General features: G+C 38.1%; 1 protein-coding gene across 3 annotated transcripts in view; it reads right to left on the bottom strand.

Moving 5' to 3' along the window:
- Window positions 1-26,599, bottom strand: part of TULP4 (TUB like protein 4) — a 294,458-nt gene that overhangs the window by 258,986 nt on the left and 8,873 nt on the right. For 2 of the 3 annotated variants that reach the window (XM_069070312.1, XM_069070311.1), the window contains exon 2: window positions 14,110-14,214. The exons of the other annotated variant lie outside the window; for it this stretch is intronic. The gene's annotated coding sequence lies outside the window, so the exon portion shown is untranslated. The remainder of the gene's footprint in view (window positions 1-14,109; window positions 14,215-26,599) is intronic. 3 annotated transcript variants of the gene reach the window in all.

Raw genomic sequence — 26,599 nt, 5'->3', positions numbered from 1 at the left:
ACTAGAAGTAGGTAAGTGGTGCAGAGGATAATACACTGGACCTTAAGTCAAGAAGTCCTTCAAATGTTGCCACTGATGTTTACTAGCTGTGTGAACCTGGCTAAGTCACTTAATATCTGTTTGTCTAAGTTTTCCCAACTGAAAAATGGGGATCATAATAGCACCTATCTCTCAGGATTGCTGTGAGGATAAAATTAAAGTATGTCTGTAAAGAGCTTTGAAAACCTGCATTGGTGACATGTGTGGATTTTGTCTTAAAAAGAACATTAGGGGTGTCGGTGCTCCCTTGCATTGGCAATGTGTATAGACTTCTTTGTTAGTATGATGGATGTGACTTACTGGTGTTTGAATAAATGTCTTGGTTTCATCTTCAAGGAAGAAAGTCTGTTAAATCTTGCAATTCAAACCTGGGAATAAACCTGCATATTCATAGCAGCTGCTGTGGATATCACTTCAGTGAAATATTTGGAGTCACGAACAGGATCACAAAATATAAAAACCTCTAGTTGGAGACAGGAAGGCTCTAGGGAAGGAAATGGGTATTCTGGGATGGGAGGATTTACCTTCTTTCTCCCTGGCAAGAGAATGGGCTAAGAGCACAGGACTCTGTGAGAACTGGGAACTGAGGCTACAGAAAGGAGAACCCAGAGATTTAGAAAGATTTTTGCAAGGAATACCAATAGAACTGGGAAAAGAAATGGCAGGAGTGTATAGAAGAGGGTGGACTTTATAAACAATTATCATATTATATGTAAAAGCAGACACAAACTGCTAGGAAAAAAAGGTTCAGATGAAAAAAGAGTTGGCTGATTTGTATGAAAGACTTTCTATGCTGTAGAATTCAAACTTTCCTTTAGAAGAATAAGCAAGTCAGGTAGTAGAAGAGAGGGCTGTTGTGGGTTTGACTCAGAAAAGGAAGAAAAAATTAACAAGAAGAAAGTATATGCAGCCCTTGCACAAGCTGAGCCTGATTGGGGCCCAGACACCTGGGGGAAGGACATGTGGGAGGAAAATGAAACAAAGTTAGAAGAGGAGGCGTCTAATAATAAGAGGGAAGCAAGAGAACCAGGGGGCCCCACGGTGCTTAGGGAAGTAACTGAGGATTTTACTTGGCAGGAAGTCACTGACATTTTAAGTAGTCAATTTACCCCCCAAAAATGGAAGAATCATTAGTGTATTAGATGGTGAGAATCAGTGATGAAGAGTCCAGAGGAGTAGGGATAGATAAAATTTGAAATCTATAGGTATTAGAATTCTTTTGTACAACAAGCTTTTAGGGATTACCATATTCAAGGAGGTAACAATGGAACTAATTTGTTAGTTTTAGTTGCAGAGGGATGCCATAAACAGTATCCCAATGACTCTATGTGGCCTAGTGGAGACAGATCTGGTATATGAGAAAGTTAAAAGAAGAGGTAATGAAAATTGCTATTATGGGTGGAGATGCCGATACTTATCATAGTACGCCCTTAATGGTTCCTCATAGAAATATAATGGTAAGGACTACCCCTCCTGCTTATAAGCACCTGATTCTGACTCTACTAATTGGGGGAATAGGGTACCCTCTTTCAGAGGTGCTGGATAAGATTTCACATTTAGGTGACCTAGGGGAATGGGGAAGAGATAAATTTCCTCAAGATGGAAGAGCAAATAGTCAGCAGATTCAAATCACAATAGAATAACAAGGAAAGAAATGTTTACTGCTTTATTAAGGGCAGGGACAGATTTTGGAAGAATAAATGGTACTCCCAACTAATGAACTATATAAGATGTACCGAGAAAAGGGACTTAGTTATCAGACGGAATAGGGAAGTAAGAACTGCCCCTACAGATACTCCTGAATTATTGTATCCACACCTATAAAAAGAATAGGAAATTTGCCAAGCCCCAGTTCAGATTAAAGAAGTATACAGACAGGATTACAGACTTCATATCAATTTAACCATATATTGTAAAGTACTGGAACAGGAGGAAGTAGTCAACATGTTTAACTTATGGCAGTATATCAAGCCATTAAAACAAAACAAGGAGGACAGTGTCATATATTCACTGATTCATAGGCAGTAGTAAATGGGTTAGCTACATGGATGCCCATGTGGAAAAATCAAAATTGGGAAATTCATGTCAAATAAAGGATTTGGTTACTAATTTGTCAGTTTTTTATGTAGATGCCCATATGGTCCTTACCCACGCCAGAACATGAGTACAATGCACATGTTGATCAACTAGCAAAGATTGCTACTCGATATACTGTCCCTACTCTGACACCAACTGATGATCCGGTAATAGCAAAATGTGTCCATCAAACAGCCAGTCATTTAGGGGTCCAGGTCACACACTGGTGGGCACAAAATCAAGGCATTAGTATCTCATATTCATTGTTAAAACAGGTAGCAAAGGAATGTCATATATGTCAACTGGAAAAGGAACGAACTGTTCCTTGGGTAGTAACTGGAGAGATAGCAAGGGGAAAAGTCTCAGCCCAAATCTGGCAAAAAGATTGTATTAGACCCCCACCCCAAGACAAAGGATATAAATTTATATGTACTTGTGTTGACCCCTATTAAGATGTACTAGTGGCTCATCCTTATAATAAGAATGTGAACCAGAAAAACACCTGTTAAACTCTAGATATCACAAGTCTGTATTATGGAACCCCAATGCAGATGTGAAGTGACAATGGATCACATTTCAAGGGTAATGAAGAGATATTGTATATTAAACAATATGGAATGGATATATCATATTCCATATTATTCACAAGCATATGGGTTAACTGAAAGAATGGATTATTGAAAGAACAATTAAGGAAGTTAAGTTCTAATAATTCATATCAACAATGGAAAGATAATTTGTTCACTGCTTTATGTAATTTTAATAATAGACAAATGGGAGAATGTACACCTCTAGTCAGAATGATGACCCCAAATCTGCAAATTAGAAAACAACAAACACATAAGATCCCAAATATTGAGTATTGCAGTATGAGGCAAGATGTCCCAGCACTGTATCCAGGAACACCTTATTTGGCAGGATATGACTTACATTGTTTAGAAGATTTCTGATTGGATAGAAAAGAAACAAGGAAAATCTCTACTGGAATATGTATAAGAATCCCTAAAAGTCATTTTGGGCAGATATTACCTAAATCAGCATTAGCAGTTCAAGAATTTCAAGTAATACAAAGAATACAAGGAATACAAGCTCAAGGCTAGAGTAATAGATTCTAATTATCAAGGAGAAATTATTGTAGTATTCCAAAATTTAGGTGAAGAACGTACACAGTTTTGTAAAAATGATAAAATAGTTTAAGTGATTATTATTCCTTCTCTAACAATTCCCCTTATGAAAACTGACCTTCCTTCCAAAATTACTATCAGAGGAACTGAAGGGTTTGGTGCTGCTGAGAGAATAAAATTGGAAGCTAAAGTATGGGCAAAACAAAAGCCAGATGATGTTCCAAGGGCTGCGGAGATTATTGTACACAGGAAAGATAATGTTGTAATTGTTTATTCAGGGGAAGATGATTGTCAAGTTGTACCCTTGACTCACATATTTTGCCGTGAGAGCCACTATGATGGTGGGTTCATGGACCCCAAAAGCATGGCCGACACCATATCTACCCTACTTCTGGTTATTGTCTCCTTATTCTTTTTGGCTTTTGTCTATTCAACTTGTTTGCTAGATTTGTTTCCTGCAGACAGTGCCCTCCACTTGTGAATAACTGACTGCTTGAGCTGGATGTCACTTCCTGTCCAAGACTGTAATGTGTCACCCCTGGACCTAGCATTGACCAAGCTCCAGATGCCGACTAAAGAACTAACCCCTAGAATGGGATCCCTCTGAGCAAGGACAGCTCTACATTCAATCTCAGCAGGAAGTAGCTATAGAAGAAGAGACCTTCACCCCTTAACCCAAGGGATTTTTGGTCCCATTCATTTGAGGATAGAATGATGGGGTGCTTGTACTCAAGTCCCCACCCTACAATACTGTTTTATGTGTTTATTTTGTGTTATCCCTGTTATACTGTTGTAAAGTTCTGTTGATACCAGGTACCCCTAAAGTCCCATCAGCCTATGTAATGGACATGAAAAATCTTGGGACCAAATGTAATGGTAAGGGAATTTGAAGATCTTCCCTGCCTCTTAATAAGGCTTATGTAATCACATGGAGCCTATGGTGGGAGGAGCTTCCTTGAAGAGGTAGAGCAGGAAGGGTGGAACAGGAAGGAGGAGTGAGACAGAGCTGGGAGAGAGAGGAAGCAGGCAGGAAGAGCAGAGCAAGCTAGGGTGAGTGAGAGAGAAAGGAATTTTACTTAGGGAAGCTGGTATATGGGGAGGCCTAATGGAGGGAAGGCATGGGGATGTTTGTGTTCCCTGCATTGGTGACATGTGTGGATTTTGTCCTAAAAAGAATGCTTGGGGTATCAGTGCTCCTGGCATTGGCACTGTGTATACACTTTTGTTACTATGATGGATTCAGCTTACTAGTGTCTGAATAAATGTCTTGGTCTCATCTTCAAAGGAACGAGTCTGTTATATCTTGTTCAAACCTGGGAATATGCCTGCATATTCACAGCAGCTGCTGTGGGTACTGCATTGGCAAAATACCTTGCTAACAAATTGTTACTTACTAACAACTGTTACCTTATACAATTAGAAGAATAATAACAAAATTCACCTAAAACAACAAGAGATTAAGTGGGGAAAAATAGGGCCTAACAGCATCAGGCTTCCAATTATACTAAAAAGCAGTAATCATGAAAACTTGGTATTTGTTTAAAAAAACAAAGTTGATTAGTAATTGAGTTGAGGAGAGAAAAAAGTAATAGGATTTTGGGTGACTAAAACAAATAAAACACAAATAAAATTCAAATGACAAATGAACAGGTAAATAAATAAGCAAATAAATTTATCAGTGCTATATGTATGTTGTTTCTCCCAATCAGAATATAAACTCCTTTTGGACAGAGGCTATAAGGTGGTCATTAAGGGATACTTTTATTGATTAGAAAACTGGAACAAGTTCTGAGTTCAATGAGGGAACAGTATATATATATTTTTTAAAGCAACTGGGGTTAAGTAACTTGCTCAAGGTTACACAGCCAGGTGTTTCTAGGTGGGTGCTAAGTGTCTGAGCCCAGATTCGATCCCAGGTCATCCCGACTCTTACTCACTGTGCTACCTGGCCGCCCCTGGAACAGTACATTATTAAACAAGAAATTCAAATTGGGAGAAAAAAAAAAATCCTATCATCTTTCCAACAACTTCTTATTCATATTTTGGATCTAAAAGAATGTTGGCCCTTAGGCTCTGGCGTTTCACTATAATGGCTACGATTCTCTTCTCTAGGCCACAATAGTCTAAATCAGTGGTGTCAAATGCAAATAAAGACAGGAGCCACTGAACTATACATAACATCACTGCAAGTTATATATTGCCTTAGTTTAAAAATGTAAATTTTTACTTATTTTGCTAAATATTTCCCAATTATATTTTAATATAGGTCTGGCTGTGCTTGAGGGTGGTATCTATGAGACCTCTGGTCTAAACCCTTCTACCATCAACTGATAAACTGCTTTTATGTTGGCTGCTTTCACTGACTGTTGAAAGAACAAGGCAGAAGGAATAAACAAATTTCTTGTTATGAGCAGCTCTCTGTCAAACACATCCTTGTTCTAAACACGGAATAAAAAGATACAGACTGGGGTGGCTAGGTGGCACAGTGAATAGAGCACCGGCCCTGGAGTCAGGAGGACTTGGGTTCGACGTGACCTCAGACACTTAACACAAAAACTAGCTGTGTGACCTTGGGCAAGTCACTTAACCTCAACTGCCCTCCCCCCAAAAAAAAGATACAAAGACTAAGATTTTCTGCTGGTTAAACACACTCATGAACTGTTCAATCTAAGGCTGATAATCCCTCATAAGGATGAACACAAGAGCAATATTGATGCATGCATAACTCTTCCAATTTTTAAGATTAAATGATGGTTCTGGAGCAAGCAATCTGAATACCCTCTTAACTTGGCATTCATATTCAAGTTTTAGGTGCCTTGAAGGCAGCTACCTCACAGGCTTTACGGTATTCTTCAAGCCCAGGCCCCATCCAGTATGCTTTCCACTAACATTCAGCAAGAAGACATAATTAGCACTTGGCAAAAGAATTTACTAAGAAAGCATAGTAAAAAAAAAAAATGGTAGGAAGAAGCTATCCTATTCCTCCCCTAAACCTGAGATAACATTCTCCTACAAATACACAACACATACATGGGAATTGTAGGCAAAAATTTAGAGTATGATAAAAATACAAAGAAGTAACCCATAAGGTCAAGGCAACTCACAAATCTGGAGCTACATGGACCTTAATGTCATTTCTTTCTGTGTATAGTCTCTACAACTCAACTCTGGATTTCCAAAGCTAGCTCCCTCTTCAGTCCATAGCTCATTGATTCCATTCTTTTCTAAAGGTCATACTCCCTTTTTTTCCACTTAATAATATTTTATTTTTTCCAATTACATGTAAAGATAGTTTTCAACATTCACTCTCTTTTTTGGAGGGGGTAAGGCAAGGCAATTGGGGTTAAGAGACTTGCCCAAGGTCACATAGCTAGTAAGTAGCAAGTGTCTGAGGCTGGATTTGAACTCAGGTCCTCCTGACTTCACGACTGGTGCTCTATTCACTGTGTCACCTAGTTGCCCCATCAAAATTCACTTTTAAAAAATTTTGAGTTCCAAACTTTCTTCTCTCTTCCTTCCTCCCCTCCCCCTAGACATCAAGCAATCTGATATAAGCTATACATGGACAACCATATTAAACATATTTCCACATTAGTCATGCTGTGAAAAAAGAAACAGAACAAAAGGGAAAAACCATGAGAAAGAAAGAAAAAAAGAGAAAATAGTACGCTTCAATCTGCATTCAAACTCGATAGTTCTTTCTCTCTATGTGGATAGCATTTTTTTCATCATGAGTCTTTTGTAACTGTCTCAGACCATTGTATCACTGAAAAGAGATACATCTATCAAAGTTGGTCATCATACTGCACCATGTGGCTGTTATTGTGTACAATGTTATTCTGGTTCTGCTCACTTCACTCAGTATCAGTTCATGTAAACCTTTCCAGGTTTTTCTGAAATCCACCTGCTCATCATTTCTTATAGAACAATAGTATTCCATTACATTGAAAGTCATACTCTTGAAAGCTACTTTCAGCCTAAAGTGACTGATTTTCTGCATCTTTGTCTGTCTGGAATGTCTGCTCCCTCAGTTATGCCTCAAACTCTAGAAATGACAGTGCAACTGATAGATGGGGTGTCTCTTTCTGGATGAGTCTATTGAGACTATGGTTGATGGGGAAAGAAGAGGGAAAATCCCTTCTCCTGCTAAGTGGTGAAAAAAGTCAATACTTCTCTGATTCTGGCTCAAATGTTTAAATGTCACCTAGGTGCATGCCTAGGGGCATGTTCATCCAAAGACACTGTTCTCTTATGAACCAAAGGACTTATTCGCTCTTTACAGAAACATCAGTAACAACTCCATTTTTACACTTAAATTAATACCTCATTATGAGCCCCTTTTCTGTGATTAGTTCCTGGGATTTGAAAGACCAAGTTCCTTGCAATCCTAGAAAAATACAGTCCTAAATGAGATAAAGTTCAGGTAACAAAATGCAAAAGAAAAATTAAAGCTGATTCCAAACCAAAAGTATTAACTCTCCTATTGAAAATCAATTCAGACTTATTTTTGCCAATTCTACTACTAAAAACAATAAAGAAAAATTGAAAAACAAACTGAAAGCTACTGAAAAAGTTATGGAATGGCTGAGAAAACTGGTATATAAAAATAATGGAATACAATGTCACCAAGAATGAGAACTATAAGAAAGAAAAAGAAACATGGATGTGCAAAATAACTGAAAGTAAAAAAAAAAAAGACAAACTCAAAGAACAGTATGCACATTGACCGTGATTATACCACTGAAATATGTAAAGACATAGATACACATCCATGCATGTGTGTATGTGAGCAAAAGAGAGCACCAGTAAACATTATGAGATCTTAGCAAAAGCATTTACTAAGCTGATATGATAACAAAAATTAGATAAAAGTATTCCTCCAAAAACTAAGGTGCATTTTGCTGCAAACCCACACAACAATCAAGACAAATGTGGGCATAAGTGCATATGTGAACCTATTTATAAATGCAAGTATGTATATATATATAGATGAATGATTGACAAGATCAAAAGGGTAATAAAGAAAATAGCTAGTAAACTATTTACTACATAAAGATACCCTAATATTTAAAGCCCTTCTCAATCTAACTCTCTAGTCTGTCTTTCTAGGTAGGAACATTACTGTCCTTGATAAACTCTACATTCTAGCCCAACTGTTCTACCTATGACTCCTCAGGCAGTTTTGCTTCAATGTCTTTTCAGACATGTTCCCCACACCAAGAAATAAATTCCCTCCTGACCTCTACCACTTAGAGTCTCCAGATTCCTTCAAGTTACAGTTCATGTTCCATCTACCAATGAAAGACTTCCTTCATCTCTTTAATTATTAGAGCTCAATTCTTCTTCCTCAAGTGAAAATGTATATATTAGGGGCAGCCAGGTAGCACAGCAAGTAAGAGCATCGGCTCCAGTATAGGGATGACCTGGGGTTCAAATTCGGGCTCAGAAACTTAGCACCACGCCCAGAAATAACTGTCCGTGTAACCTTGAGCAAGTTACTTAACCCCGATTACTTTAAAATAAAATGTATATATTAATCACTTTACATGCTATAATCCTCCAAAAGAATGTAAATTTTCCACCTTGTCCTCAGATCCCCAGTGCCTAGTACACTGCTTTGCACATACTAGTCATTTAAGACATGCTTAATGGATATATATGTAAAAGTATTTTCCATACTTGTAAAAATTAATAGTTTTGTCATATAAAGTTCATGATAAAAATTACTTAACACATTAAAAAAATCAGTTCAAAAGCATAAGTGTAAAGAAAAATCCCTCCATTTGAGTTGTGAACTGATCCAACCTTTCTGGAGAGAAATCTGGAACTATGCCCAAAGGGCAATCAAACTGTGCATACCCTTTGATCCAGCTATACCACTACTAGGTCTGTATCCCAAAGAGATTAAAAAAAAAAAAAAAGGAAAAGGACCTATTTACACAAAAATATTTCTACCAGCTCTTTTTGTTGTTCCAAAAGAATGGAAATTGAGAGGATGCTCATCAGTTGGGGAATGGCTAAACATTGTTGTGGTATATGATTAAAATGGAATACTACTGTGTCATAAGAAATGATGAACAGAATGATTTCAGAAAATCTGGAAAGACTTACACAAACTGATGCAAAGTGAAGTAAGCAGAACCAGGAGAACACTGCACACAGTAACAACAATACTAAACAATTATCAATTATGAATGACAACTGTTCTCAGCAATACAGTGATCCAAGACAATTCCAAAAGACTCATGACAAAAAATGCTATCCACATTCAGAAAAAGAACTGATGGAGTCTGAATGAAGATTGAAGCATACTATTTTTCACTTTATTTTTTTCATGGTTTTTTCCTTTGGTTTGTTTCTTCTTTCACAGCATGACTAATATAAAAATGTTTTATATGACTGCACACATACAACCTATGTCAAACTGCTTACCATCTTAGGGAGGAGGAATATGAAGGAAGAAGGGAAAAAATTGCAACTTAAAATGTTATTAACTGAATGCTAATAGTCTTTACATGTAATTGAGGAAAATATTAAAATGATTTCTTTATTTTTCAATAAAAGGTCCTCCATTGATAACTATCACATGAACTCAACCAACAATATTGACAAATAGGTATAGAACAAATGCCTGACTAATGTAAATCTGTTTATGAAAAGCAGAGACACTGATAATATATTCATGATCAGGTTTTTATGGAAAGAAATTACAAAAAGCTTATCCTTTAAAACCCAGACTTATTACCTAATATAGATTATGCAATAAAGTGGTAGAAACTGGAATACATAACTGAAGATAATAAAAATGTAACATCTACTACATACTTAGAAAGACATAATCAAATCCTTTTATAAATGGACAGGGGCGGCCAGGTAGCACAGCGAGTAAGAGCACTGACCCCAGAGATGGGATGACCTGGGATCAAATACAGGCTCAGACACTTAGCACCCACCCAGAAACACCTGGCCATGTAACCTTGAGCAAGTTACTTAACCCCAAATTGCTTAGGGGCGGCCAGGTGGCTCAGTGAGTAAGAGCACCAGCTCCAGAGTCGGGATGACCTGGGGATCAAATCCAGGCTCAGATACTTAGCACCACACCCAGATATAACTGGCTGTGTAACCTTGAGCAATTGCTTAAATAAATAAACAGACAACAAATTCCCATACCACAAACAAAAATCCCCAAATGCTCTTGAGAATTTAGCAAATAAAATGCATTGGAAGTAGAGTACCATTACAGATAGAACGGTAGTCCCAAACAACTCAGACAAAAAAACAAGCCATAAAATGTAAGAACATCAATGGTGGATATCACTATACCAAATTCACAATCTCTAAAAACTATGGAATGAAAAACTTTCAAAATATAAAGACCTAGAAGAATGAAAACTAAATGGGACAAAATACATGTTTCCTGTAGTCTACTTAAGTTGTCACAAACATCTTGAGTCTAGAGAAAATGCAGTTAGATACCAATACCCATTCTTTCACAAAAAAGAATCATATTATGCAACTAAACAATGGTTCTCTATACAGTAAACTATAGGACTAGCTGGATAGCAGTTTGTCCTCAGACTGTATCTATCTAAACCCCATTAAAAAAGGTAAGAACAATCTAACAGTAATGATAATACTATACGATATATGTATATGTGTACATGTATATGTGTATTATATAATGAAACAACCAGCATTTGTAACAAGGTTTGCATGATGCTTTACATACATACCATGTTTCCCCGATAATAAGACACTGTCTTATTATTTTTTTTTTTGGAAAGAAAAACACCAGAGGGCTTATTTTCAGGGGAGGGCTTATGTTGTCCTGCCTCAGCTCTCCTCCACGGCACTGCTCTCAATGGTGCCAGCAAGCAAATCACTGGGGAAGAACAGGATGACGCGCTCACTGCTGCAGCTCTGATTGGATGCAGTTCGGAGCGCGGCGTGCGTTTCACCCGGGGGGAGGGGGAGGCGGTGCATACAGAGGGTACCGTAATGTAGCATGTAGCGCAGGGGATCACCTTCACTACAGTAGCTATCTCAATAGGGCTTATTTTCAGGGGAGGGCTTATTTTAGAGCAATCTTACACAGTAAGGGGAGGGCTTATTTTCGGGATAGGTCTTATTATCGGGGAAACACGGTATAATCTCATTTGATCCTCACAACTCTTTGAAATAAATGCTATTATTATTCCCCCTTACAGAGGAGGAAGCTGAGGTTTCATAAGGTCAAGTGATTTGCCTAAGGTCACACAGCAAACATGTGTCTAAGGAAAAACTTTAAAATGGGTCCTTCTTGATAAAATCCAACACTTTGTCCACTATAACATTCTACCTCTCTAACCTCTACACAATATCATATATAACAGTCACAAAAAAATGTTCATTCGCCATGCCTGACAAATACAGAACTGTAGTAAATGGGGTAACCATATGGATGTCCAAAAGAAAGAGAAGGTATAGCTTTGAGCCTATCTGCTGAAACAGGCATTTATAAACAATTAGTAATTTCCCCTTCAACACATACTAATTTTCCCCAAGTTATTAATACCTGACCAGCTCTGTCTTACCATTACTAATTCTTAAATATTTCAACATATACAGAATAATTCAACACTACTCAAAAAACACTGTTGATTTCTGAACAGATCTTGAACAGATGGCAACTCAGAAGAGTCTTGTTCCAATTATGGCAACTTCAGCAGAATGCTCACCTGCTGCTACCTCAAACACTAATACCTCCCACCTTTACTCAAAAAGCTTCTAATCACACAGAGAATTATAGAGAATTCCTGGTCCTCATTCCTTAAATTATAAGTAAAATATGAATTTCATTATAACTTTACTAATTAAAACAAGCAGTTTTAAATCAAAACACATACTAATGTGAGTACAGGAAAGCATGGTTACACTGGGACATGATATAGATTTGCTTCATATGTATGTGGGATCAGAGATAATATCTTATTATACTCATCCTGGAGGAACCTGGAAATGTTGGGAGTTTAATCTCAAAGATAATAAAACAGCAAAAGAAATTTATTCAATTTGAAATATTTTTCCTGGTTTTACATATATACACACACCTATATCCTTTGAATTTTCTTCTTAAATAATCAAAGACTAAGACTATGACACAAAACAACACATAAATCAGAAAACAGTAAGTTTATGTGTAGACTGAGTAAGAAAGACAAGGAGACTATGACTTATTCAATTTATCAAATTTATAGACAAAATGTCCCCAATAACCCCCTGGGACTTGCTGTATACTTTTCCCTTTGTTGATTCTTAGATAACATTGCTGTGCCTTGGCAACTCAGTCTAGCATGATATGTTATTTGAATGTTAAGCCTAAGTTTACATTAAGAAAGAAAAGACTTAAAATGAGAGCACCTTAATAGAAAAATTACAAAACAGGAAGCAATAAGCTCAGAGAAACACATTCTAGTCACCAATGTTGCCGAAAACCTGAAGCTTGCCAATTTTCGTGTGATTCCATTAAGTGGTTCATTACCATTGGTAGTGAAAAGGCAACAGAGATTTTTGAAAACCTACATACAGAAAAAAGAGTAGGGCTCCTATTTACCTAACCTGAAAAATGTCCCAAGATACTTATGAATGTCAATGGCCATATACCAATTAATTTTAAAGTTTGTGCTTATCTATATGTAGCTGCCACGGAGAGAAGTCTCAATAAAATCTTCCAATTCTCTACAATGGTGAAGATGTCTTTTTTATATCTTTCAGTTCTTTCTTCCTATCTTTACAAAGAGTAGGGAGTTAACCTAGGTGTGTGCTGGATTTTACATCTGTTTTCAACTTAAAGTACAATACAGTAGAACCTTGGTTTATGAGTTAACCTGGTTTATTATTATGTATGCTTCACTGGATGAGGAGAAATTTTTCACAAAATTTGTCTTACAGGACAAACAAAAATTTGCAGTACAAACATCATGTTTGGACTTGAATGGCTCATGAAGGGATGATGCTCAACTAGGGCAATAAGGAGGAAGTTGAGAGGTAGAAGAAATCTCTCATGTCAAGTGAAATTAGAGAGGTTTATAAGATGTGGGAAAAAGTGCAACATTTTGTTGAAAAACATCACCCAAATAAGGCTGTAGCAATGAGGACCACGAATATTTTTAACAATAATACAATGTCACAATTTCTGTGACATTCTGCAAAAACGTCAAAAACAGGTGTCATTACATTCCTAGTCAGAAGCAAACATAAATAAAAAAATCAGTGAGTCAAAACATGAAAGTGATTCTAAAAAATGAAAAATAAGTGAAGATAGTAGTGTTAGTATTACTTTTAGGAAAAGCAGTGTAAGAGAGAATACTCCTGATGTTAAAATGCCCAGTGTTCTCATGGAAGGAGATTGTCCTTCCAAACAATAAGCCTTCCTCCTTTTTTTCCCTCTCCCATCTCCCTTACGCCAGCCACAACTCTTCTCAAAGGTAAAGTGCAGGTTAATTTGTTTTATTTTCAGTTTATACTGTGTACTAATCATTGCTATTATATTTCAAGTGCATTGGGGACAAAAAACTTACTTAAAATTATAAATAATTATTTTTATATGAGTATTTTTGGGGATGTGGTACCTATCATTTGACTTTACGTTATTTCCTATGGGAAAATTTACTTTGCAATAAGAACAAATTCTCATGATGAACAGAATTTCAGAACGAATTAAATTCATAAACTGACGTTCTACTCTATATATGAATGATTCTTAAGTTCAGTCCTATCTCTTCCCATAATTCATTCTAGCAAAAACACTTAAAAATAGTTACTATAATGCAAGAAATACTTCCCAGTATAGAACCTAGTATAAATATTTATTGAATTTGAATATACTTACCATTTCTCAGTATTAGCTCAGAAAGGGATACAGATAAATGGAGTGAATGGCAGTGGGGGCAGTCTAGTTATTCTCAGTCCAATTTTCTACTAGACTCAACTGCCTCTGCAAAAATACAAATAAAAAACATATAAATTATCCATAAGTTACCAAAAAATTTGGCAGATAAAAAAATTAAAGCACGGTGTTCTACAAAATTAAATATCAGCAAGTTATGATGACTGTTCAATTTTAGAAGAGAACAGAAACAGCAATCACTTCCTCATGAGTAGGGAGACTATCTTCATTATACTTCTATTTTATAATTATAATGTTGTTTTGACTAATCAGAGAGAAGCAATCTTTGAGAAATGTTCTTTCTCTTCTCCTGTCTTAAAAGCCTCTATTTGTATATGGAACATTACATACAATTTTTAAAAGTTTAAATTAATGAAAGTTTAATAGTGAATCTCCCAAGTACAAATACTTCAAAAATACAATCATGTGGTAATGGTACAACTTGCCTGCACATGTTGCTTTCTATCTATCCCTCAAAAAGTGCCTCCTGCTTCAGCTAGGCTGTACCCTTCTCTTACATGAACTGTTTTCCTGGATGACGGCTGTGAGGGCCAGACTGGAAGTAAAACTGGTGGTCTGGGAGATGTTGCCATTCTCATAACTCATGTTCCTGATTGCCATGGTGGTTAGTCAGCAGTTATCACTGGTGGTGATGAGAGATGGGCACCCTCTCCATAATTTCTCCTCTCAAAATAACAGCTTTGGGGGTTGGTATGAAAGCAGGTCTGGTAGTTTAGAGGGTCCTGATATTCCCAATTCCTGATGTTAGTAGCAGGGTCCTGGACTGTCTCCATCACTGACTAAGGGAAAATGATGGTCAAAGTCATAGTAGTGGTTTGACTTGTCTTCCACATGCTGCCTCCTAATTCTCCCTCAGGGTGCCTTGTTGAGATAATGATAATGATAATTCACTTAATGAAATAATGAGTTCAGTTTTGGATTTCTTGTACTTAAGGTCTCAAAAGGGAATCTAGATAGAAATATCCAAAGCAAGTGATTAACACAAGAACTAAGAGTCTGTGGTTAAAGTTATAAATTTAAAACTCAAATGTAGATAAGTGACCAAAAAAAGTAAATGAGATCACCAAGGGAGAACGTAGAGAACAGAAGAGGACTGGGTCTTGAACGATGCCTAAATTTTGAGTGTGTAAAGAGAACTGGTAAAGATGTCTGAAAAGTATCCATCAGACAGACAGGAAAACCAGAACAAGGCTATGTGACATAAGCCAAGGAAGAAGAAAGAAAATCAAATCATCTGAAATGCAGCAGAAAGCTCAAAAAGGCTGAGAACTTTAAAGACCACTGGATTTGGTGACCATGAAAAGAGGGGTTTCAATAGAGTAATGGAAATAGAAGCCAGACAGCAATGAGTTAAGAAGTGTTAGTGACAAGGAACTGTTAACTAATTTTCCTAGAAGTTCAGCAATTAAGAGGAAGAAAAAGAGAAGACAAGAAGCACGAAGACAACAGCAGAGATGAGCGAAAGGATTTTTTTTTGACAGAGGAAACCTGAGCATGTTATTAGGTAAAAGAGAAGGGACTAATCAAGAGGGAGAGACTGAAAATGTATGAAAGAGATGAACTATGGAGCAAGATCCTAGAGGCAAAAAGGGATAGGGTCCATAGCACAGATGGAGTGATTAGCATTGGCAAGACTACCTCATCCTCTAAGACAGGAAGGAGGGAAGAAAAGATTCATTAGGACAGAAAAGGATTAAGAATGGAAGAAGAGAATTCAAGAAGGTCACAAATAGCCTCAATCTTTCCAGGGAAGTACAAGGTGAAATCCTCTTCTGAGACAAGACAGTAAGAAGGAAGGTGGTTTGGAACAGTTACTCTGAGAAATGATAAGGCATCAGAGGCCAATACATTAAAACTAATTTTCTGTTCATGCCATACTAAATGGAAACCACTTCATCTCATGACCCATTCTATTATTATCCAGCCTTTGCAAATGTTTAGGCTAGAGGAAACAGGACTATCTCAACTTGTGGGTCTTTGTTGCTTTTATTCAATTACTCATGTTTAAAATTACTTTCTCTGCTCCAAAATTCAATCCAATCCAGTTCAAATCTTTCTTTCTAGTTGAATACAAAAAAGTAAAATCTAATCACCTAGAGTTTCCCTAAAGTATTCAGGTATGGAAACTAGAAGTAGGTAATATCAGGGTCAGTGATTAGGAGAGAAAGTATGACAGAAGACACCAGACTTCTCCAAAACTATTCAGGGCTCAGTGATGGAACACCTCACCTCTCATAGTATTTTCCACCTCCAACTGTAATCCCTTGCTATTCTCCTTGCCAAAGCCAAGTTCTTTATGTATGCTCTTTATCTCATTCACTCCTATCTTTTCCAGCAGACTGCCCCCTCAAATCATTATACTTTCTCCCACTTTCCAATCTTCAGCCTCTCCCTATCCGTGTTATCTATTTCCGTCAAGATGCTCAAGCCTCCCCCATCATTAAAACTTTAACCAGATCTATATGCACTAACTGAAACTGCTCTCTCCAAAGTAGCCAATGATCTCCTAATTGCCCAGTCTGACAATCCACATCCTTCCTGACTTCTGCTGTATTTAAACCATTGAAAAACATCCTCTAGTATCCTTTAGTATCCTCTTCTTTTCACTGAATTTTCAAGACATTACTCTCTCCTTCTCCAACCACTTCTTCTAGTTTGTTTTGTTACTTTATCACCCATATATTGCAGGCCCCATCGGTCTTCCCAATTCTCTACTGTGGGCCCTGTTCTCTCTTTCAACTCTCTCTCAGTGACCTCATCAGCTCCAAAGGGCTTATCATATCTATGCAGATGGCTACCATTTTCATATGTCCAAACCCAGTCTCTCATCCAAGCCTGAATGCCATATTGCCAGCTGCATTTTGGACATTTCAAACCAGATTATCTTAAAGACATGTCAAAATCAGCATGTCCAAAATGAACTTATATATCCTCCAAAATCCATTCCCTACCTCAGCATCATTCTCACCCCACAAACCCAAACAGTTACTAAATCGTGGATTTTCTCTCTCTATAGTATTTCTTACATCTCTATTCACAACCACCAGGTTAGGTCAGGCCCCCATCATCTCTTGTCCAGTCTATTGCAATAGCCTCCTAATTTGCCTTCTGGCCTCATTTGCCCAAAATCCAGTTTATTCTACACACTGCTGTTAAAGTGATTTTCCTTTGGTGCAGCTCTGACTACATTACTTTCTTCTTCATTAAACTCCAGTGACTCCTTACTGTCTCTCTCCTCATTCTCCTTCTACCTGACATCTCCTCAGTCTCCTATATTGGATTTTCATGCAGGTCATGTTCACTAACCTACAAAGTAACTCAATGTTCTGTCTTGGGCCTTCTTCTTGGGCCCTCTACTATCTCCTTTGGGATTTCATCAGCTCCCATGGATTCAATTATCATCTCCATGCAGATGATGCCCAAGTCTCTATATCTGGTCTTAATTTCTCTACTGATTTCCAGTCCAAGCTGCCAGCTGCTAACTGCCTTTTGGACATCTTGAACTGGATGTCAAGAGAGCATCTCAAACTCCACTTGTCCAAAATATAGTTCATTATCTATTCCTCAAACCCTCCTTTCTACCCAACTTTCAATTTCTACCAAAGATAAACACATCCTTTCAATCACCTGGAAACCTCAGGATAATCTGTAAATATTCACTTACCCACATATCCAATCTGTGGCCAAGTCATGTTGTTTCTACCTTCACAACATTTGTCATACACTTCCCCTAATTTCCATTCACACAATCACCATTCTTAGAAGGGACCTAATCATCTGGACTACAGAAAGTCATCTTTTTTTTCTTCAAATGGTTTATTAACTTCTGATTTACATCATTCATTTCCACCACATTTTGAGTTATAAAATTTCTCCCCATTTTTCCTCTACCCACCACCCCAAAATAGCAATCCCACAGGAAATCCCCTCCTCCAATCTGCTCTCTCTCATATTTTCTCCCCTACCCCTTTAGACTTTTCCAGTGGATCTCTATGCCCCAGTGCCTGTATATCTTATTTCCCAATTGCAAGTAAAATAGTATCAATAATAGTATATATACATATATATATATATATTTAAACATTTTGATTTTAAAACTTATTTTTTCCAGATTCATTCCCTTCCTCCCTTGTCACCCACCCTTACTGGGAAGATAAGCAGTTCAGTATAGGTTGTACATGTGTGGCTAATGCAAAACAATAACATAGTAGATATATTGTAAAAGACTGACAATATTTCCCTCCTTCCTATCCCACCTCCCACTTGTTCTATTCTCTACTTTGATCCTGTACCTTTTCAAAAGTGGGTGCTTCCAACTTCCCTCCCCCCCAGCCTGCCCTCCCTTCCATCATCCCCCCTCTCATCCCCTTCCCCCCTACTCTCCCGTAGGGTGAGATACCTTATTTGACCTATTCCCTTTTTCCTTCCTATTCTTCCCCTCCACTGTGACCATTTTCCCTTGCCTCTTCTATATGAGATAGTTTATCCCATTCTGTCTCTCCCCATCTCCTCTCATTAATATTCCTCTCTCCCCTCTTAATTTAACCTTTTAAGTATCATCCCTTCCAGTTAATTTGGTACTGTGCCCTCTACCTATGTATACCTGTAAACATGGCCATATACCCTCATATATAGACATATATATATACACATGTATATATATATACTTATATATATTTCTATTCCCTTCAACTACTGAGAAAAGTTTCATCAGTTACAATTATTGTTTTTCCATGCAGGAATATTAATAGTTCAACTTTGATAAGTTTCTTATGATTTCTTTTCCCTGTTTACCTTCTCATGCTTCTCTTGCTTCTTGTATCTGAATGTCAAATTTTCTATTCAACTCTGGTGTTTTCAGCAAGAATGCTTGAAAGCTCTATTCCACTGAATGACCATATTTTCCCCTGAAACATGATACTCAGTTTTGCTGGATAGGTGACTCTGGGTTTTAATCCCAGCTCCCTGGACCTCCAAAATATCCTATTCCAAGCTCTTCTATCCCTTAGTATAGAAGCTGCCAGATCCTGGGTTATCCTGATTGTGTTTCCACAATATTCAAACTGTTTCTTCCTGGCTGCTTATAATATTCTCTCCTTAATTTGGGAATTCCAGAACCTGGCTATAATATTCCTAGGAGTTTTCTTTTTGGAATCTTTTTCAGGAGGTGATTGGTGGATTCTTCCAACCTCTATTTTGCCCTCTGGTTCTAAAACATGAGGGCAGTTTTCTTTGAGAACTTTCTGGAGGATGATTTCTAGGTTCTTACTTTGATCATGGCTTTCAGGTAGTCCAATAATTTTTAAATTATCTCTCCTGGATCTATTTTCCAGGTCAGTCATTTTTCTCATGAGATATTTCACATTGCCTTCTATTCTTTCATTTGTTTGGATCTGTTTAACAGCATCTTGATTTCTCATAGAGTCATTAGCTTCCATTTGCTCCAATCTAATTCTGAAGCAGTGATTCTCCTCAGTGAGCTTTTAAGATTCTTTTTCCATCTGGCAAATTCTGCTTTTTAAGGCATTCTTCTTTTTATTGCCCTTTTGAGCCTCTTTTGCCATTTGAGTTAGTCTATTTTTTAAGGTAATATTTTCCTCAGTCAGGCTGTAGACTTGTAATTTTCCTGCATTTTTCTCATTTCTCTTCCCAATTTTTCCTCCACTTCTCTTATCTGCATCTTAAGATCCTCTATGGCCTATAACCAGCTCATATTTTCCTTTGAAGCTTTTGGTGCAGGAGTTCTGACTTCACTGTCTTCCTCCTGTTTCGTTCTTTGCTCCTTTTTGTCCCCAAAATAGGAGTGTAATGTTGGAATTTTCTGTCTGCTTTGTTTCCTTTGCCTGGTCATGTCACCCCTCAGTTACTTGACCCCTGGGCTTTTTGCCACAGTAGGACTCTGCCACTAGACAGGGGAGCTTTTGTCCCAAACGATGGGGTTTTCTCAGCTGCTGGAGGTATTAGATGGGTGCCCTCTCTGAGGCCTCCACATGCTCTGGCAAGCTGGACACACACCCCAGGACCTCCATCCTAGATTGCAATCCAGATCCAAGCAGGTTAAATCAAGAGCAATTACCCCTCAGACTGGTGCTTGGTCCCCCATACTCTGCAGGCCAGGAGCTGAAGCTACCACCTGGTGCTGGCTGGCTGTGCCTGCGTCTCAGCAGCTTCTCACCCCAGGGACAAAAGCCACGCCACTCCCACTTACTGGGTCCCAAAGTCCAGACTGCACTGACCTCTCACTTTGTCCTTCGCATCTATGTGTTGATAAATCTGAAAACAGCCACAGCTGCTGTTGATCTGGAGTCCCTTGGGCCAGCAGCTGGTCAGGCCCTCCCTGGGGCTAAAGCCTTGCCATGGAGCTGGGCTGGCCAATTCCTGCCGGCCTGCCAGGCTGTCCTCAGCGGGAGGTTAGCTTCTCTGTGTCATTTTGTGGGTTCTGCAGCTCCAAAGTTTGTTTACAGTCTCCTTTTTACATGGATTGGGGAAGGTGGAAGCTGGAGCAGCAGGGAGGTCCTTATTCTGTTCCGCCATCTTGACTCCGCCCCCTACAGAAAGTCTTCTAACGGGATGCTGGCCTGAAATCTTTCTCCACTTCTATCTACCCTCTTACTCAGCTGCCAAACTGATCCTCTAAAGCAGTGGTGTCAAACTCAAATAGAAATGGGGGCAACTACACATATAAGGATCCTTACAGGTCACATACTGACTTAGTTTTAAAATGTAATACCTATGTTTTATTACCCTTTTTATTTATTTTGTTAAATGTTTGCCAATTATACTTTAATCTGGTTCAGGCCACACTCAGTGTTGTGAGCCATGTGTCTGACACTTCTGATCTACAGCAGTGGCTCATTGTTAAAGGAATGTAAATTTTTAAAATCTTCCCTGCCCCCAGGTTAAGTGCACCTGGAGCCTGTGGTGGGAGGCTTGTTTTTCAGGAATGCCCACACCTTGGTGCTTTGTGATTGGGCAGCAGGTCAAGAGTATTGTTGCATTCTCTGACCCAGGAGAAGGCTATATAATCCCTGATGTGAGACTTTGTTTTGGGGCTCCCTTTGAGAAGTGTTGTGTGATTTGACCAGCTGAGACTCTGGGCAGATCTAAAGAACCTATGTTGGCAGCCACCCTGGGGATACTGGGGTTCTTGCTACTACACTCATCTCTATTTCCAGGATTAAATATAAAATCTTCTGGATGACAGCAAAAGCCCTGTAAAATCTTGGCCCTTCCTACTTTTCCAGTCTTATTCCATTTCACTCTTCTACCCACACTCTACAATCCAGGTCCACCAGCCTCCTCGATATTCCTTACACACAACACTCTGGCTCTCAAGACAGTACATTTGCACTGACTGAAGTCCATGCCTGGAATGCTCTCCTTCACTTCATTCAAACTTCAGAGCCTACTCCAGAAAAGAAGCCTTTCCTGGTCCTACCCCCTGCTAGTCCTTTATCTCAGAGAATTACTTTTTTCTAATATATATCTTGCATGTACAATTTATTTGCATGTTGTCTTCCTCATTAAGATAGAATATAATCTCCTTGACAGCAAGGACCATGTTTCTTACCTTCTTTTGTAACTTCTGTCTCTATCACAACACCTGGAACATAATAGGCACTTAATGTTTGTAAACAGATCACAATTTGTTTAGATTTGACCCTTAGAGATTCACATATTCAAACAAGGAAAATCTCATGAAAGAAAATAGTTTTCGGAGCAGCCAGGTAGCACAGCGAGTAAGAGCACCGGCTCCAGTGTCGGGATGACCTGGGGATCAAATCTGGGCTCAGACACTCAGCACCACACTCAGAAATAACTGGCCGTGTAACCTTGAGCAAGTTACTTAACCCCGATTGCTTTAAAAAAATAGTTTTCTTTTAAATAAAGTTTGTTCAAAATGTTATATCAAAGCTTGTATTAAGGTAATTTATTTTGTTATTTTTCTTATTTTCTAGTTTAAAAGATAAAACAGAGATTCAGAAAATAAAGGAAGAAGAACATTCTATATCAAGATGTTCCCATATACATATGATCACAGTAGATGAGATTTAGAAATTGCTAAGACATCCAAGAAACAGAGGGGCCTAACTTTTATGCCACACATGTAAAAAACAAAATATCGGGGGTTAATAAACAAAACCAACCCAGAAGAAAGTTCATTGACCTATCTTATACTGAATTTCCTGCTCTGTAAAATGGCACACTTCTCACGGTATCATATTCTAAAAAATAATCTATCCTTTCTACCAAGTTCCAAGTAGACAAAGTAAACAAAAAATGGGCTTAAATAATATCAACTATTGAAAAAATGATTATTTAATTTGTAAAATTATTCTGGATCCCATCCATTCGATCAATCACTTTGACTGCTGTCCTCCTTACCATCTATCTACCTGGATTTAAACATTTCATTACTCATTAGCATTTCTACCATAAAATGAAGTAGGTGGGGAAAAAAATGACTTTGCTGCTTAACTGTCTAATTGTTTTAAAAGGCTCATAGTAAATTGGCTAAAAGTGATTAAAACTCAGTCAATAAGAATTTATTAAGCACCTACCATGTGCCAGAAAGTATGATAAGTACTGGTGATACACACACAAAAAAGGCAAAAGACAGTCCTTGACTTCAAAGAGTTTTTAATATAAAGGAGGAGAAAACAAGCAAATAAATATGTACCAAAAAAATTTAACATAATAAAAATGAAATAAATAAGAGGGAAAATATTTAAATTAAGAGGTATTGGGAAAGGCTTCTTATAGAAGGTGGAGTTTTAATTGGGGCTTGAAAGAAATCACACATGGGAAAGTGTCAAAGAAAATCCCCAGTACCAAGAGATGGAGTGTCTTCTTTCAGGAACAGCAAAGAGACCAGGGTCACCAAGTCAAAGAGTACATGGTGGGGAGTAAAGTATAAATAAACTAAAAAGGTGGAGGGAGGAGGAAGAATAGGTAGTGAAGGACTTTGAAAGTCAAACCAAGGATTTTTTATTTGATCCTGGAGGTGACAGGAAGCTGATGGAGTTTACTGAGTAGGAGGAGAGTGATATGGTCATACTTGGGCTTTAGAAAAATCAGCTTGGCAATTCAATGGAGGTTGGACTGAATTGAGGAAAAGCTTGAGATAGGCAGACCCACCAGCAAGCTATTACAATAATCCAAGTGTAAAGTGATAAGGATCTGAGCCAGAGTGGCAGCAATGTCAGAGGAAAAAGGGGAATATTCAAGAAATATTGCAAAGGTGAACTCAATAAGTCTTAGCAACAAATTGAATATAGAGTTGTAAGAGGTAGTGAAGAGTAAAGGATTATACCTACGTTGCAATTCTGGAGGGACTGAGAAGATGGTAATACCCTAGACAGTATTAGGGAAGTTTGGAAGGAAAGATAAAAACTTCAGTTTTGGACTTTGGACATGTTGAGTTTAAGATGCCTATTGGACATCTGGTTTGAGATATATGAAAAGTACTTGGGAGATGTGAGACTGGAGGTCAGCAGATGCTAGGGCAGGATCGGTAAACTTAAGAATCATTAGCATAGAGATGATAATTAGATCTATGGGAACTAATGACATTACCAAGTAGAACAGAAGGAGGAGACAAAAGGGCCCAAGACAGAAACCAGAAGCCTGAGAAAAACAAGCTCCAGAGGAATGATAATGAAACATTTCCCTCTTTTTTGTATAGTAGCAAACTACCATTTACTATCAGACATGGCTGCTGTGTCAATTGGTTTTGCTTAACTATTTTTTTCTTTATTATTAGGAAGGAGTGGCTGTGATTTTTTAAAAAATCAATATGAAAAATTTGAGGTCTGATGATTACATATTTTTTATGTTAATTTTGTCTTTGCCCTCTACCGATAACAAAGTTGTCTAGTTGATGTAAGACTGGGGGCCGGAGGGAGGGGGTGAAGGGAATTTCCCCAAATTCAAGCACAAAGAGTCAATACTATTTATATACATGAGAAAAAATTCCAACTTCCCGGTATGAAAACAAGAAAGTCTGAGGTATCTGGTTTTATAACATTATCATCAACATTATTGATGCCAAGATCATATCAACTAGGAAAACATATAAAGACTGGAGGACTAAAAAGATGCATCAAGTAATCATACTACCCTCTGTAATGTAATGCTAAGGAAAGGCAACTTCCCAAGATTCAAAATACCAGCATAGGTGCTCTCCATTTTATTCAGTGACAAACCAAGAACAGAGAAGGTCAAATCATGACATCATTCAAAATACAGCATTTACTAAGGGTGATTAAATAATCTCCAAGTACTACCCCACCCCAGGACCTTCCAATCATTCAATCAATTACAAAGTCCCGGTTCTAAATACCATTCCACCCCTAGGCTGTACCTTCATTTAGTCCACCACAAAGCCCCTCTTCTCAAATGGAGATTAGTTTCCAAACATAAGTAAAGTGCCTTCATTTGTCAATCACAGAGCACCAAAAGGTCAAAAGTTCCCCACCCCTGGATCTCAATTGAATCTACCCCAGAGTTACATCAAGTTTAAACACAGCACTTAATACCCAAATGGAGGTCTTTTCTTCATCTTGACACAAAGCAAGTTCTCAGCAATCTTAGTTCCTGGGGAGACAAGGCTCAGCAAGGCCACAAGATACATTGCCAGTCCCTTCATCAATTCATCCTGTCTGCAGAACAGTCCTAGAACCCCTGAAAACATTAGCAAAACCCTCTCCCAGGATTTCTGTAAACATACAACCAGAAAATCCTTCTTCAGGGCTTCTGAACCAACAGAAAGGTTCCCAGACCCCTGCAACAACAGCACTGTCCTTCACCAGTGGACAGTATTCACTCTGTCTGCAGGACAGTCGCCTGACCCCCGCAACAACAGCACTGTCCTTCACCAGTGGACAGTATTCATTCTGTCTGCAGGACAGTCTCCAGACCCCTGCAACAACAGCACTGTCCTTCACCAGTGGACAGTATTCACTCTCTGTCTGCAGGACAGTCTCAGGGCTTCTTAGCCAAAAGCCAGGTTCCAGGACTTCTTCAACAACAGGACTGTCTTTCACCAGTGGACAAATCTGGCAAAACAACATCAAAACAGACAGACAAAGTACTAGCAAAACAGCCATGTCTCCTCAGTCCTTGGCAGCTCAGGGGGCAGGTCTCAAAAGTCCAGGGCGATTCAAAGTGGCCCCAGCAATTCTTCTCAGTCTCTCTCTCTGCCTCCACGTGGGTGCTGCTTCCAAAAAGGTCTTCTGCCTCTCTCTTGTCTCTCCAAATCTATGTCACCAGCTCCTCCCAGTTCAGGACTTTCTTTTCACATCAACAAGTCCATCCCACAGGTGGGATTAACAAGCTCTGGGTTTTAACACAATCAATTTGAAAAACTAAGCCAATACAGGGGAATCTTTAAATGCCATTACTATCACACCCTCTCCCCCTCATCTCACCCCACCTCAAATTATACCCAATATTCTATTATGCCGTGGGATTTCCTTAGTCAAGTATTTCCACTTGAACTATCTAATGTTTTCAAAAAGCTGATTCCAGAGAACTTTATAAATACTCTTGTCAGACTCCTTTGTGAGGAACAGTATGTTGCATTTAGTACATGAGAAACCTGTAACATGTGCTTAATATTTCTCTGTCACACTTCAGGGACATAAGTGAATCAAGATGCATGTCCAATTCACTATGATTACCTGACCATAACATAATGATTTCCATTCTTCTTCACCTATACTGGACAAGGAAAAAATTCTCAAAAAAGGTTTAATTCACTTGAATTAAAAAATTAGTGAGTGAGTGAGTGTGTGTGTGTGTGTGCATGTGTGCTGTACCATACAGCACTCGGGAGGAAGAAGAGAGGAAAGAGATCTGCTGTGAAATCCAACAAAGATATCAAAACTCTAAAAAGGCTGGAAATCACTGATCTGGTAAGTTATTATAGGTGAATTCTGGGCAGCATGCCAAGACTACTTTATTTTTTCTCCATCTTAGAATCAAATTTGTGTAAGAACAGAAAACAAAACTTTTGTCACTTTTTATCTTACTTAGGTTTCAATATTAAAATGTTAATAGATAATATATGCAAATTGTATTTTTCTCCCCTTTGATGTAAGTGGCATATTTACCTCATAAGCATTTTTAAGTATTTCAGAATTTACCTCATTCATCACTTATAACTACATAAAGGAAAAATTCTTATGTACAGACACTTCTGTGTTTCTCATTTCCTTAGAAATTTTGGTAAAAGCAAGAAAGAGACAAGGAGAATCAAGGAAAGGTAGAAAAATAGTTCAAACCATATGCAAGAATTAGAATTTGGGGAAAAAAAATCTAATTTTTTTTCTGATGCCCTTCCTACACTGCACATTCTGAGATACAAAAAATAAGGAGATTGCTTAAACATATCCTTTGCTAGCATTTATAT

Source organism: Petaurus breviceps, unplaced genomic scaffold (genome assembly GCF_028583685.1).
Source record: "Petaurus breviceps papuanus isolate PSGF00001 unplaced genomic scaffold, PetGlider_PUasm1.0 90808, whole genome shotgun sequence".
NCBI lineage: Eukaryota > Metazoa > Chordata > Mammalia > Diprotodontia > Petauridae > Petaurus > Petaurus breviceps.
The sequence above is the reverse complement of the archived record's forward strand: the minus strand, read 5'-3'. Positions and strand labels throughout refer to the sequence as shown.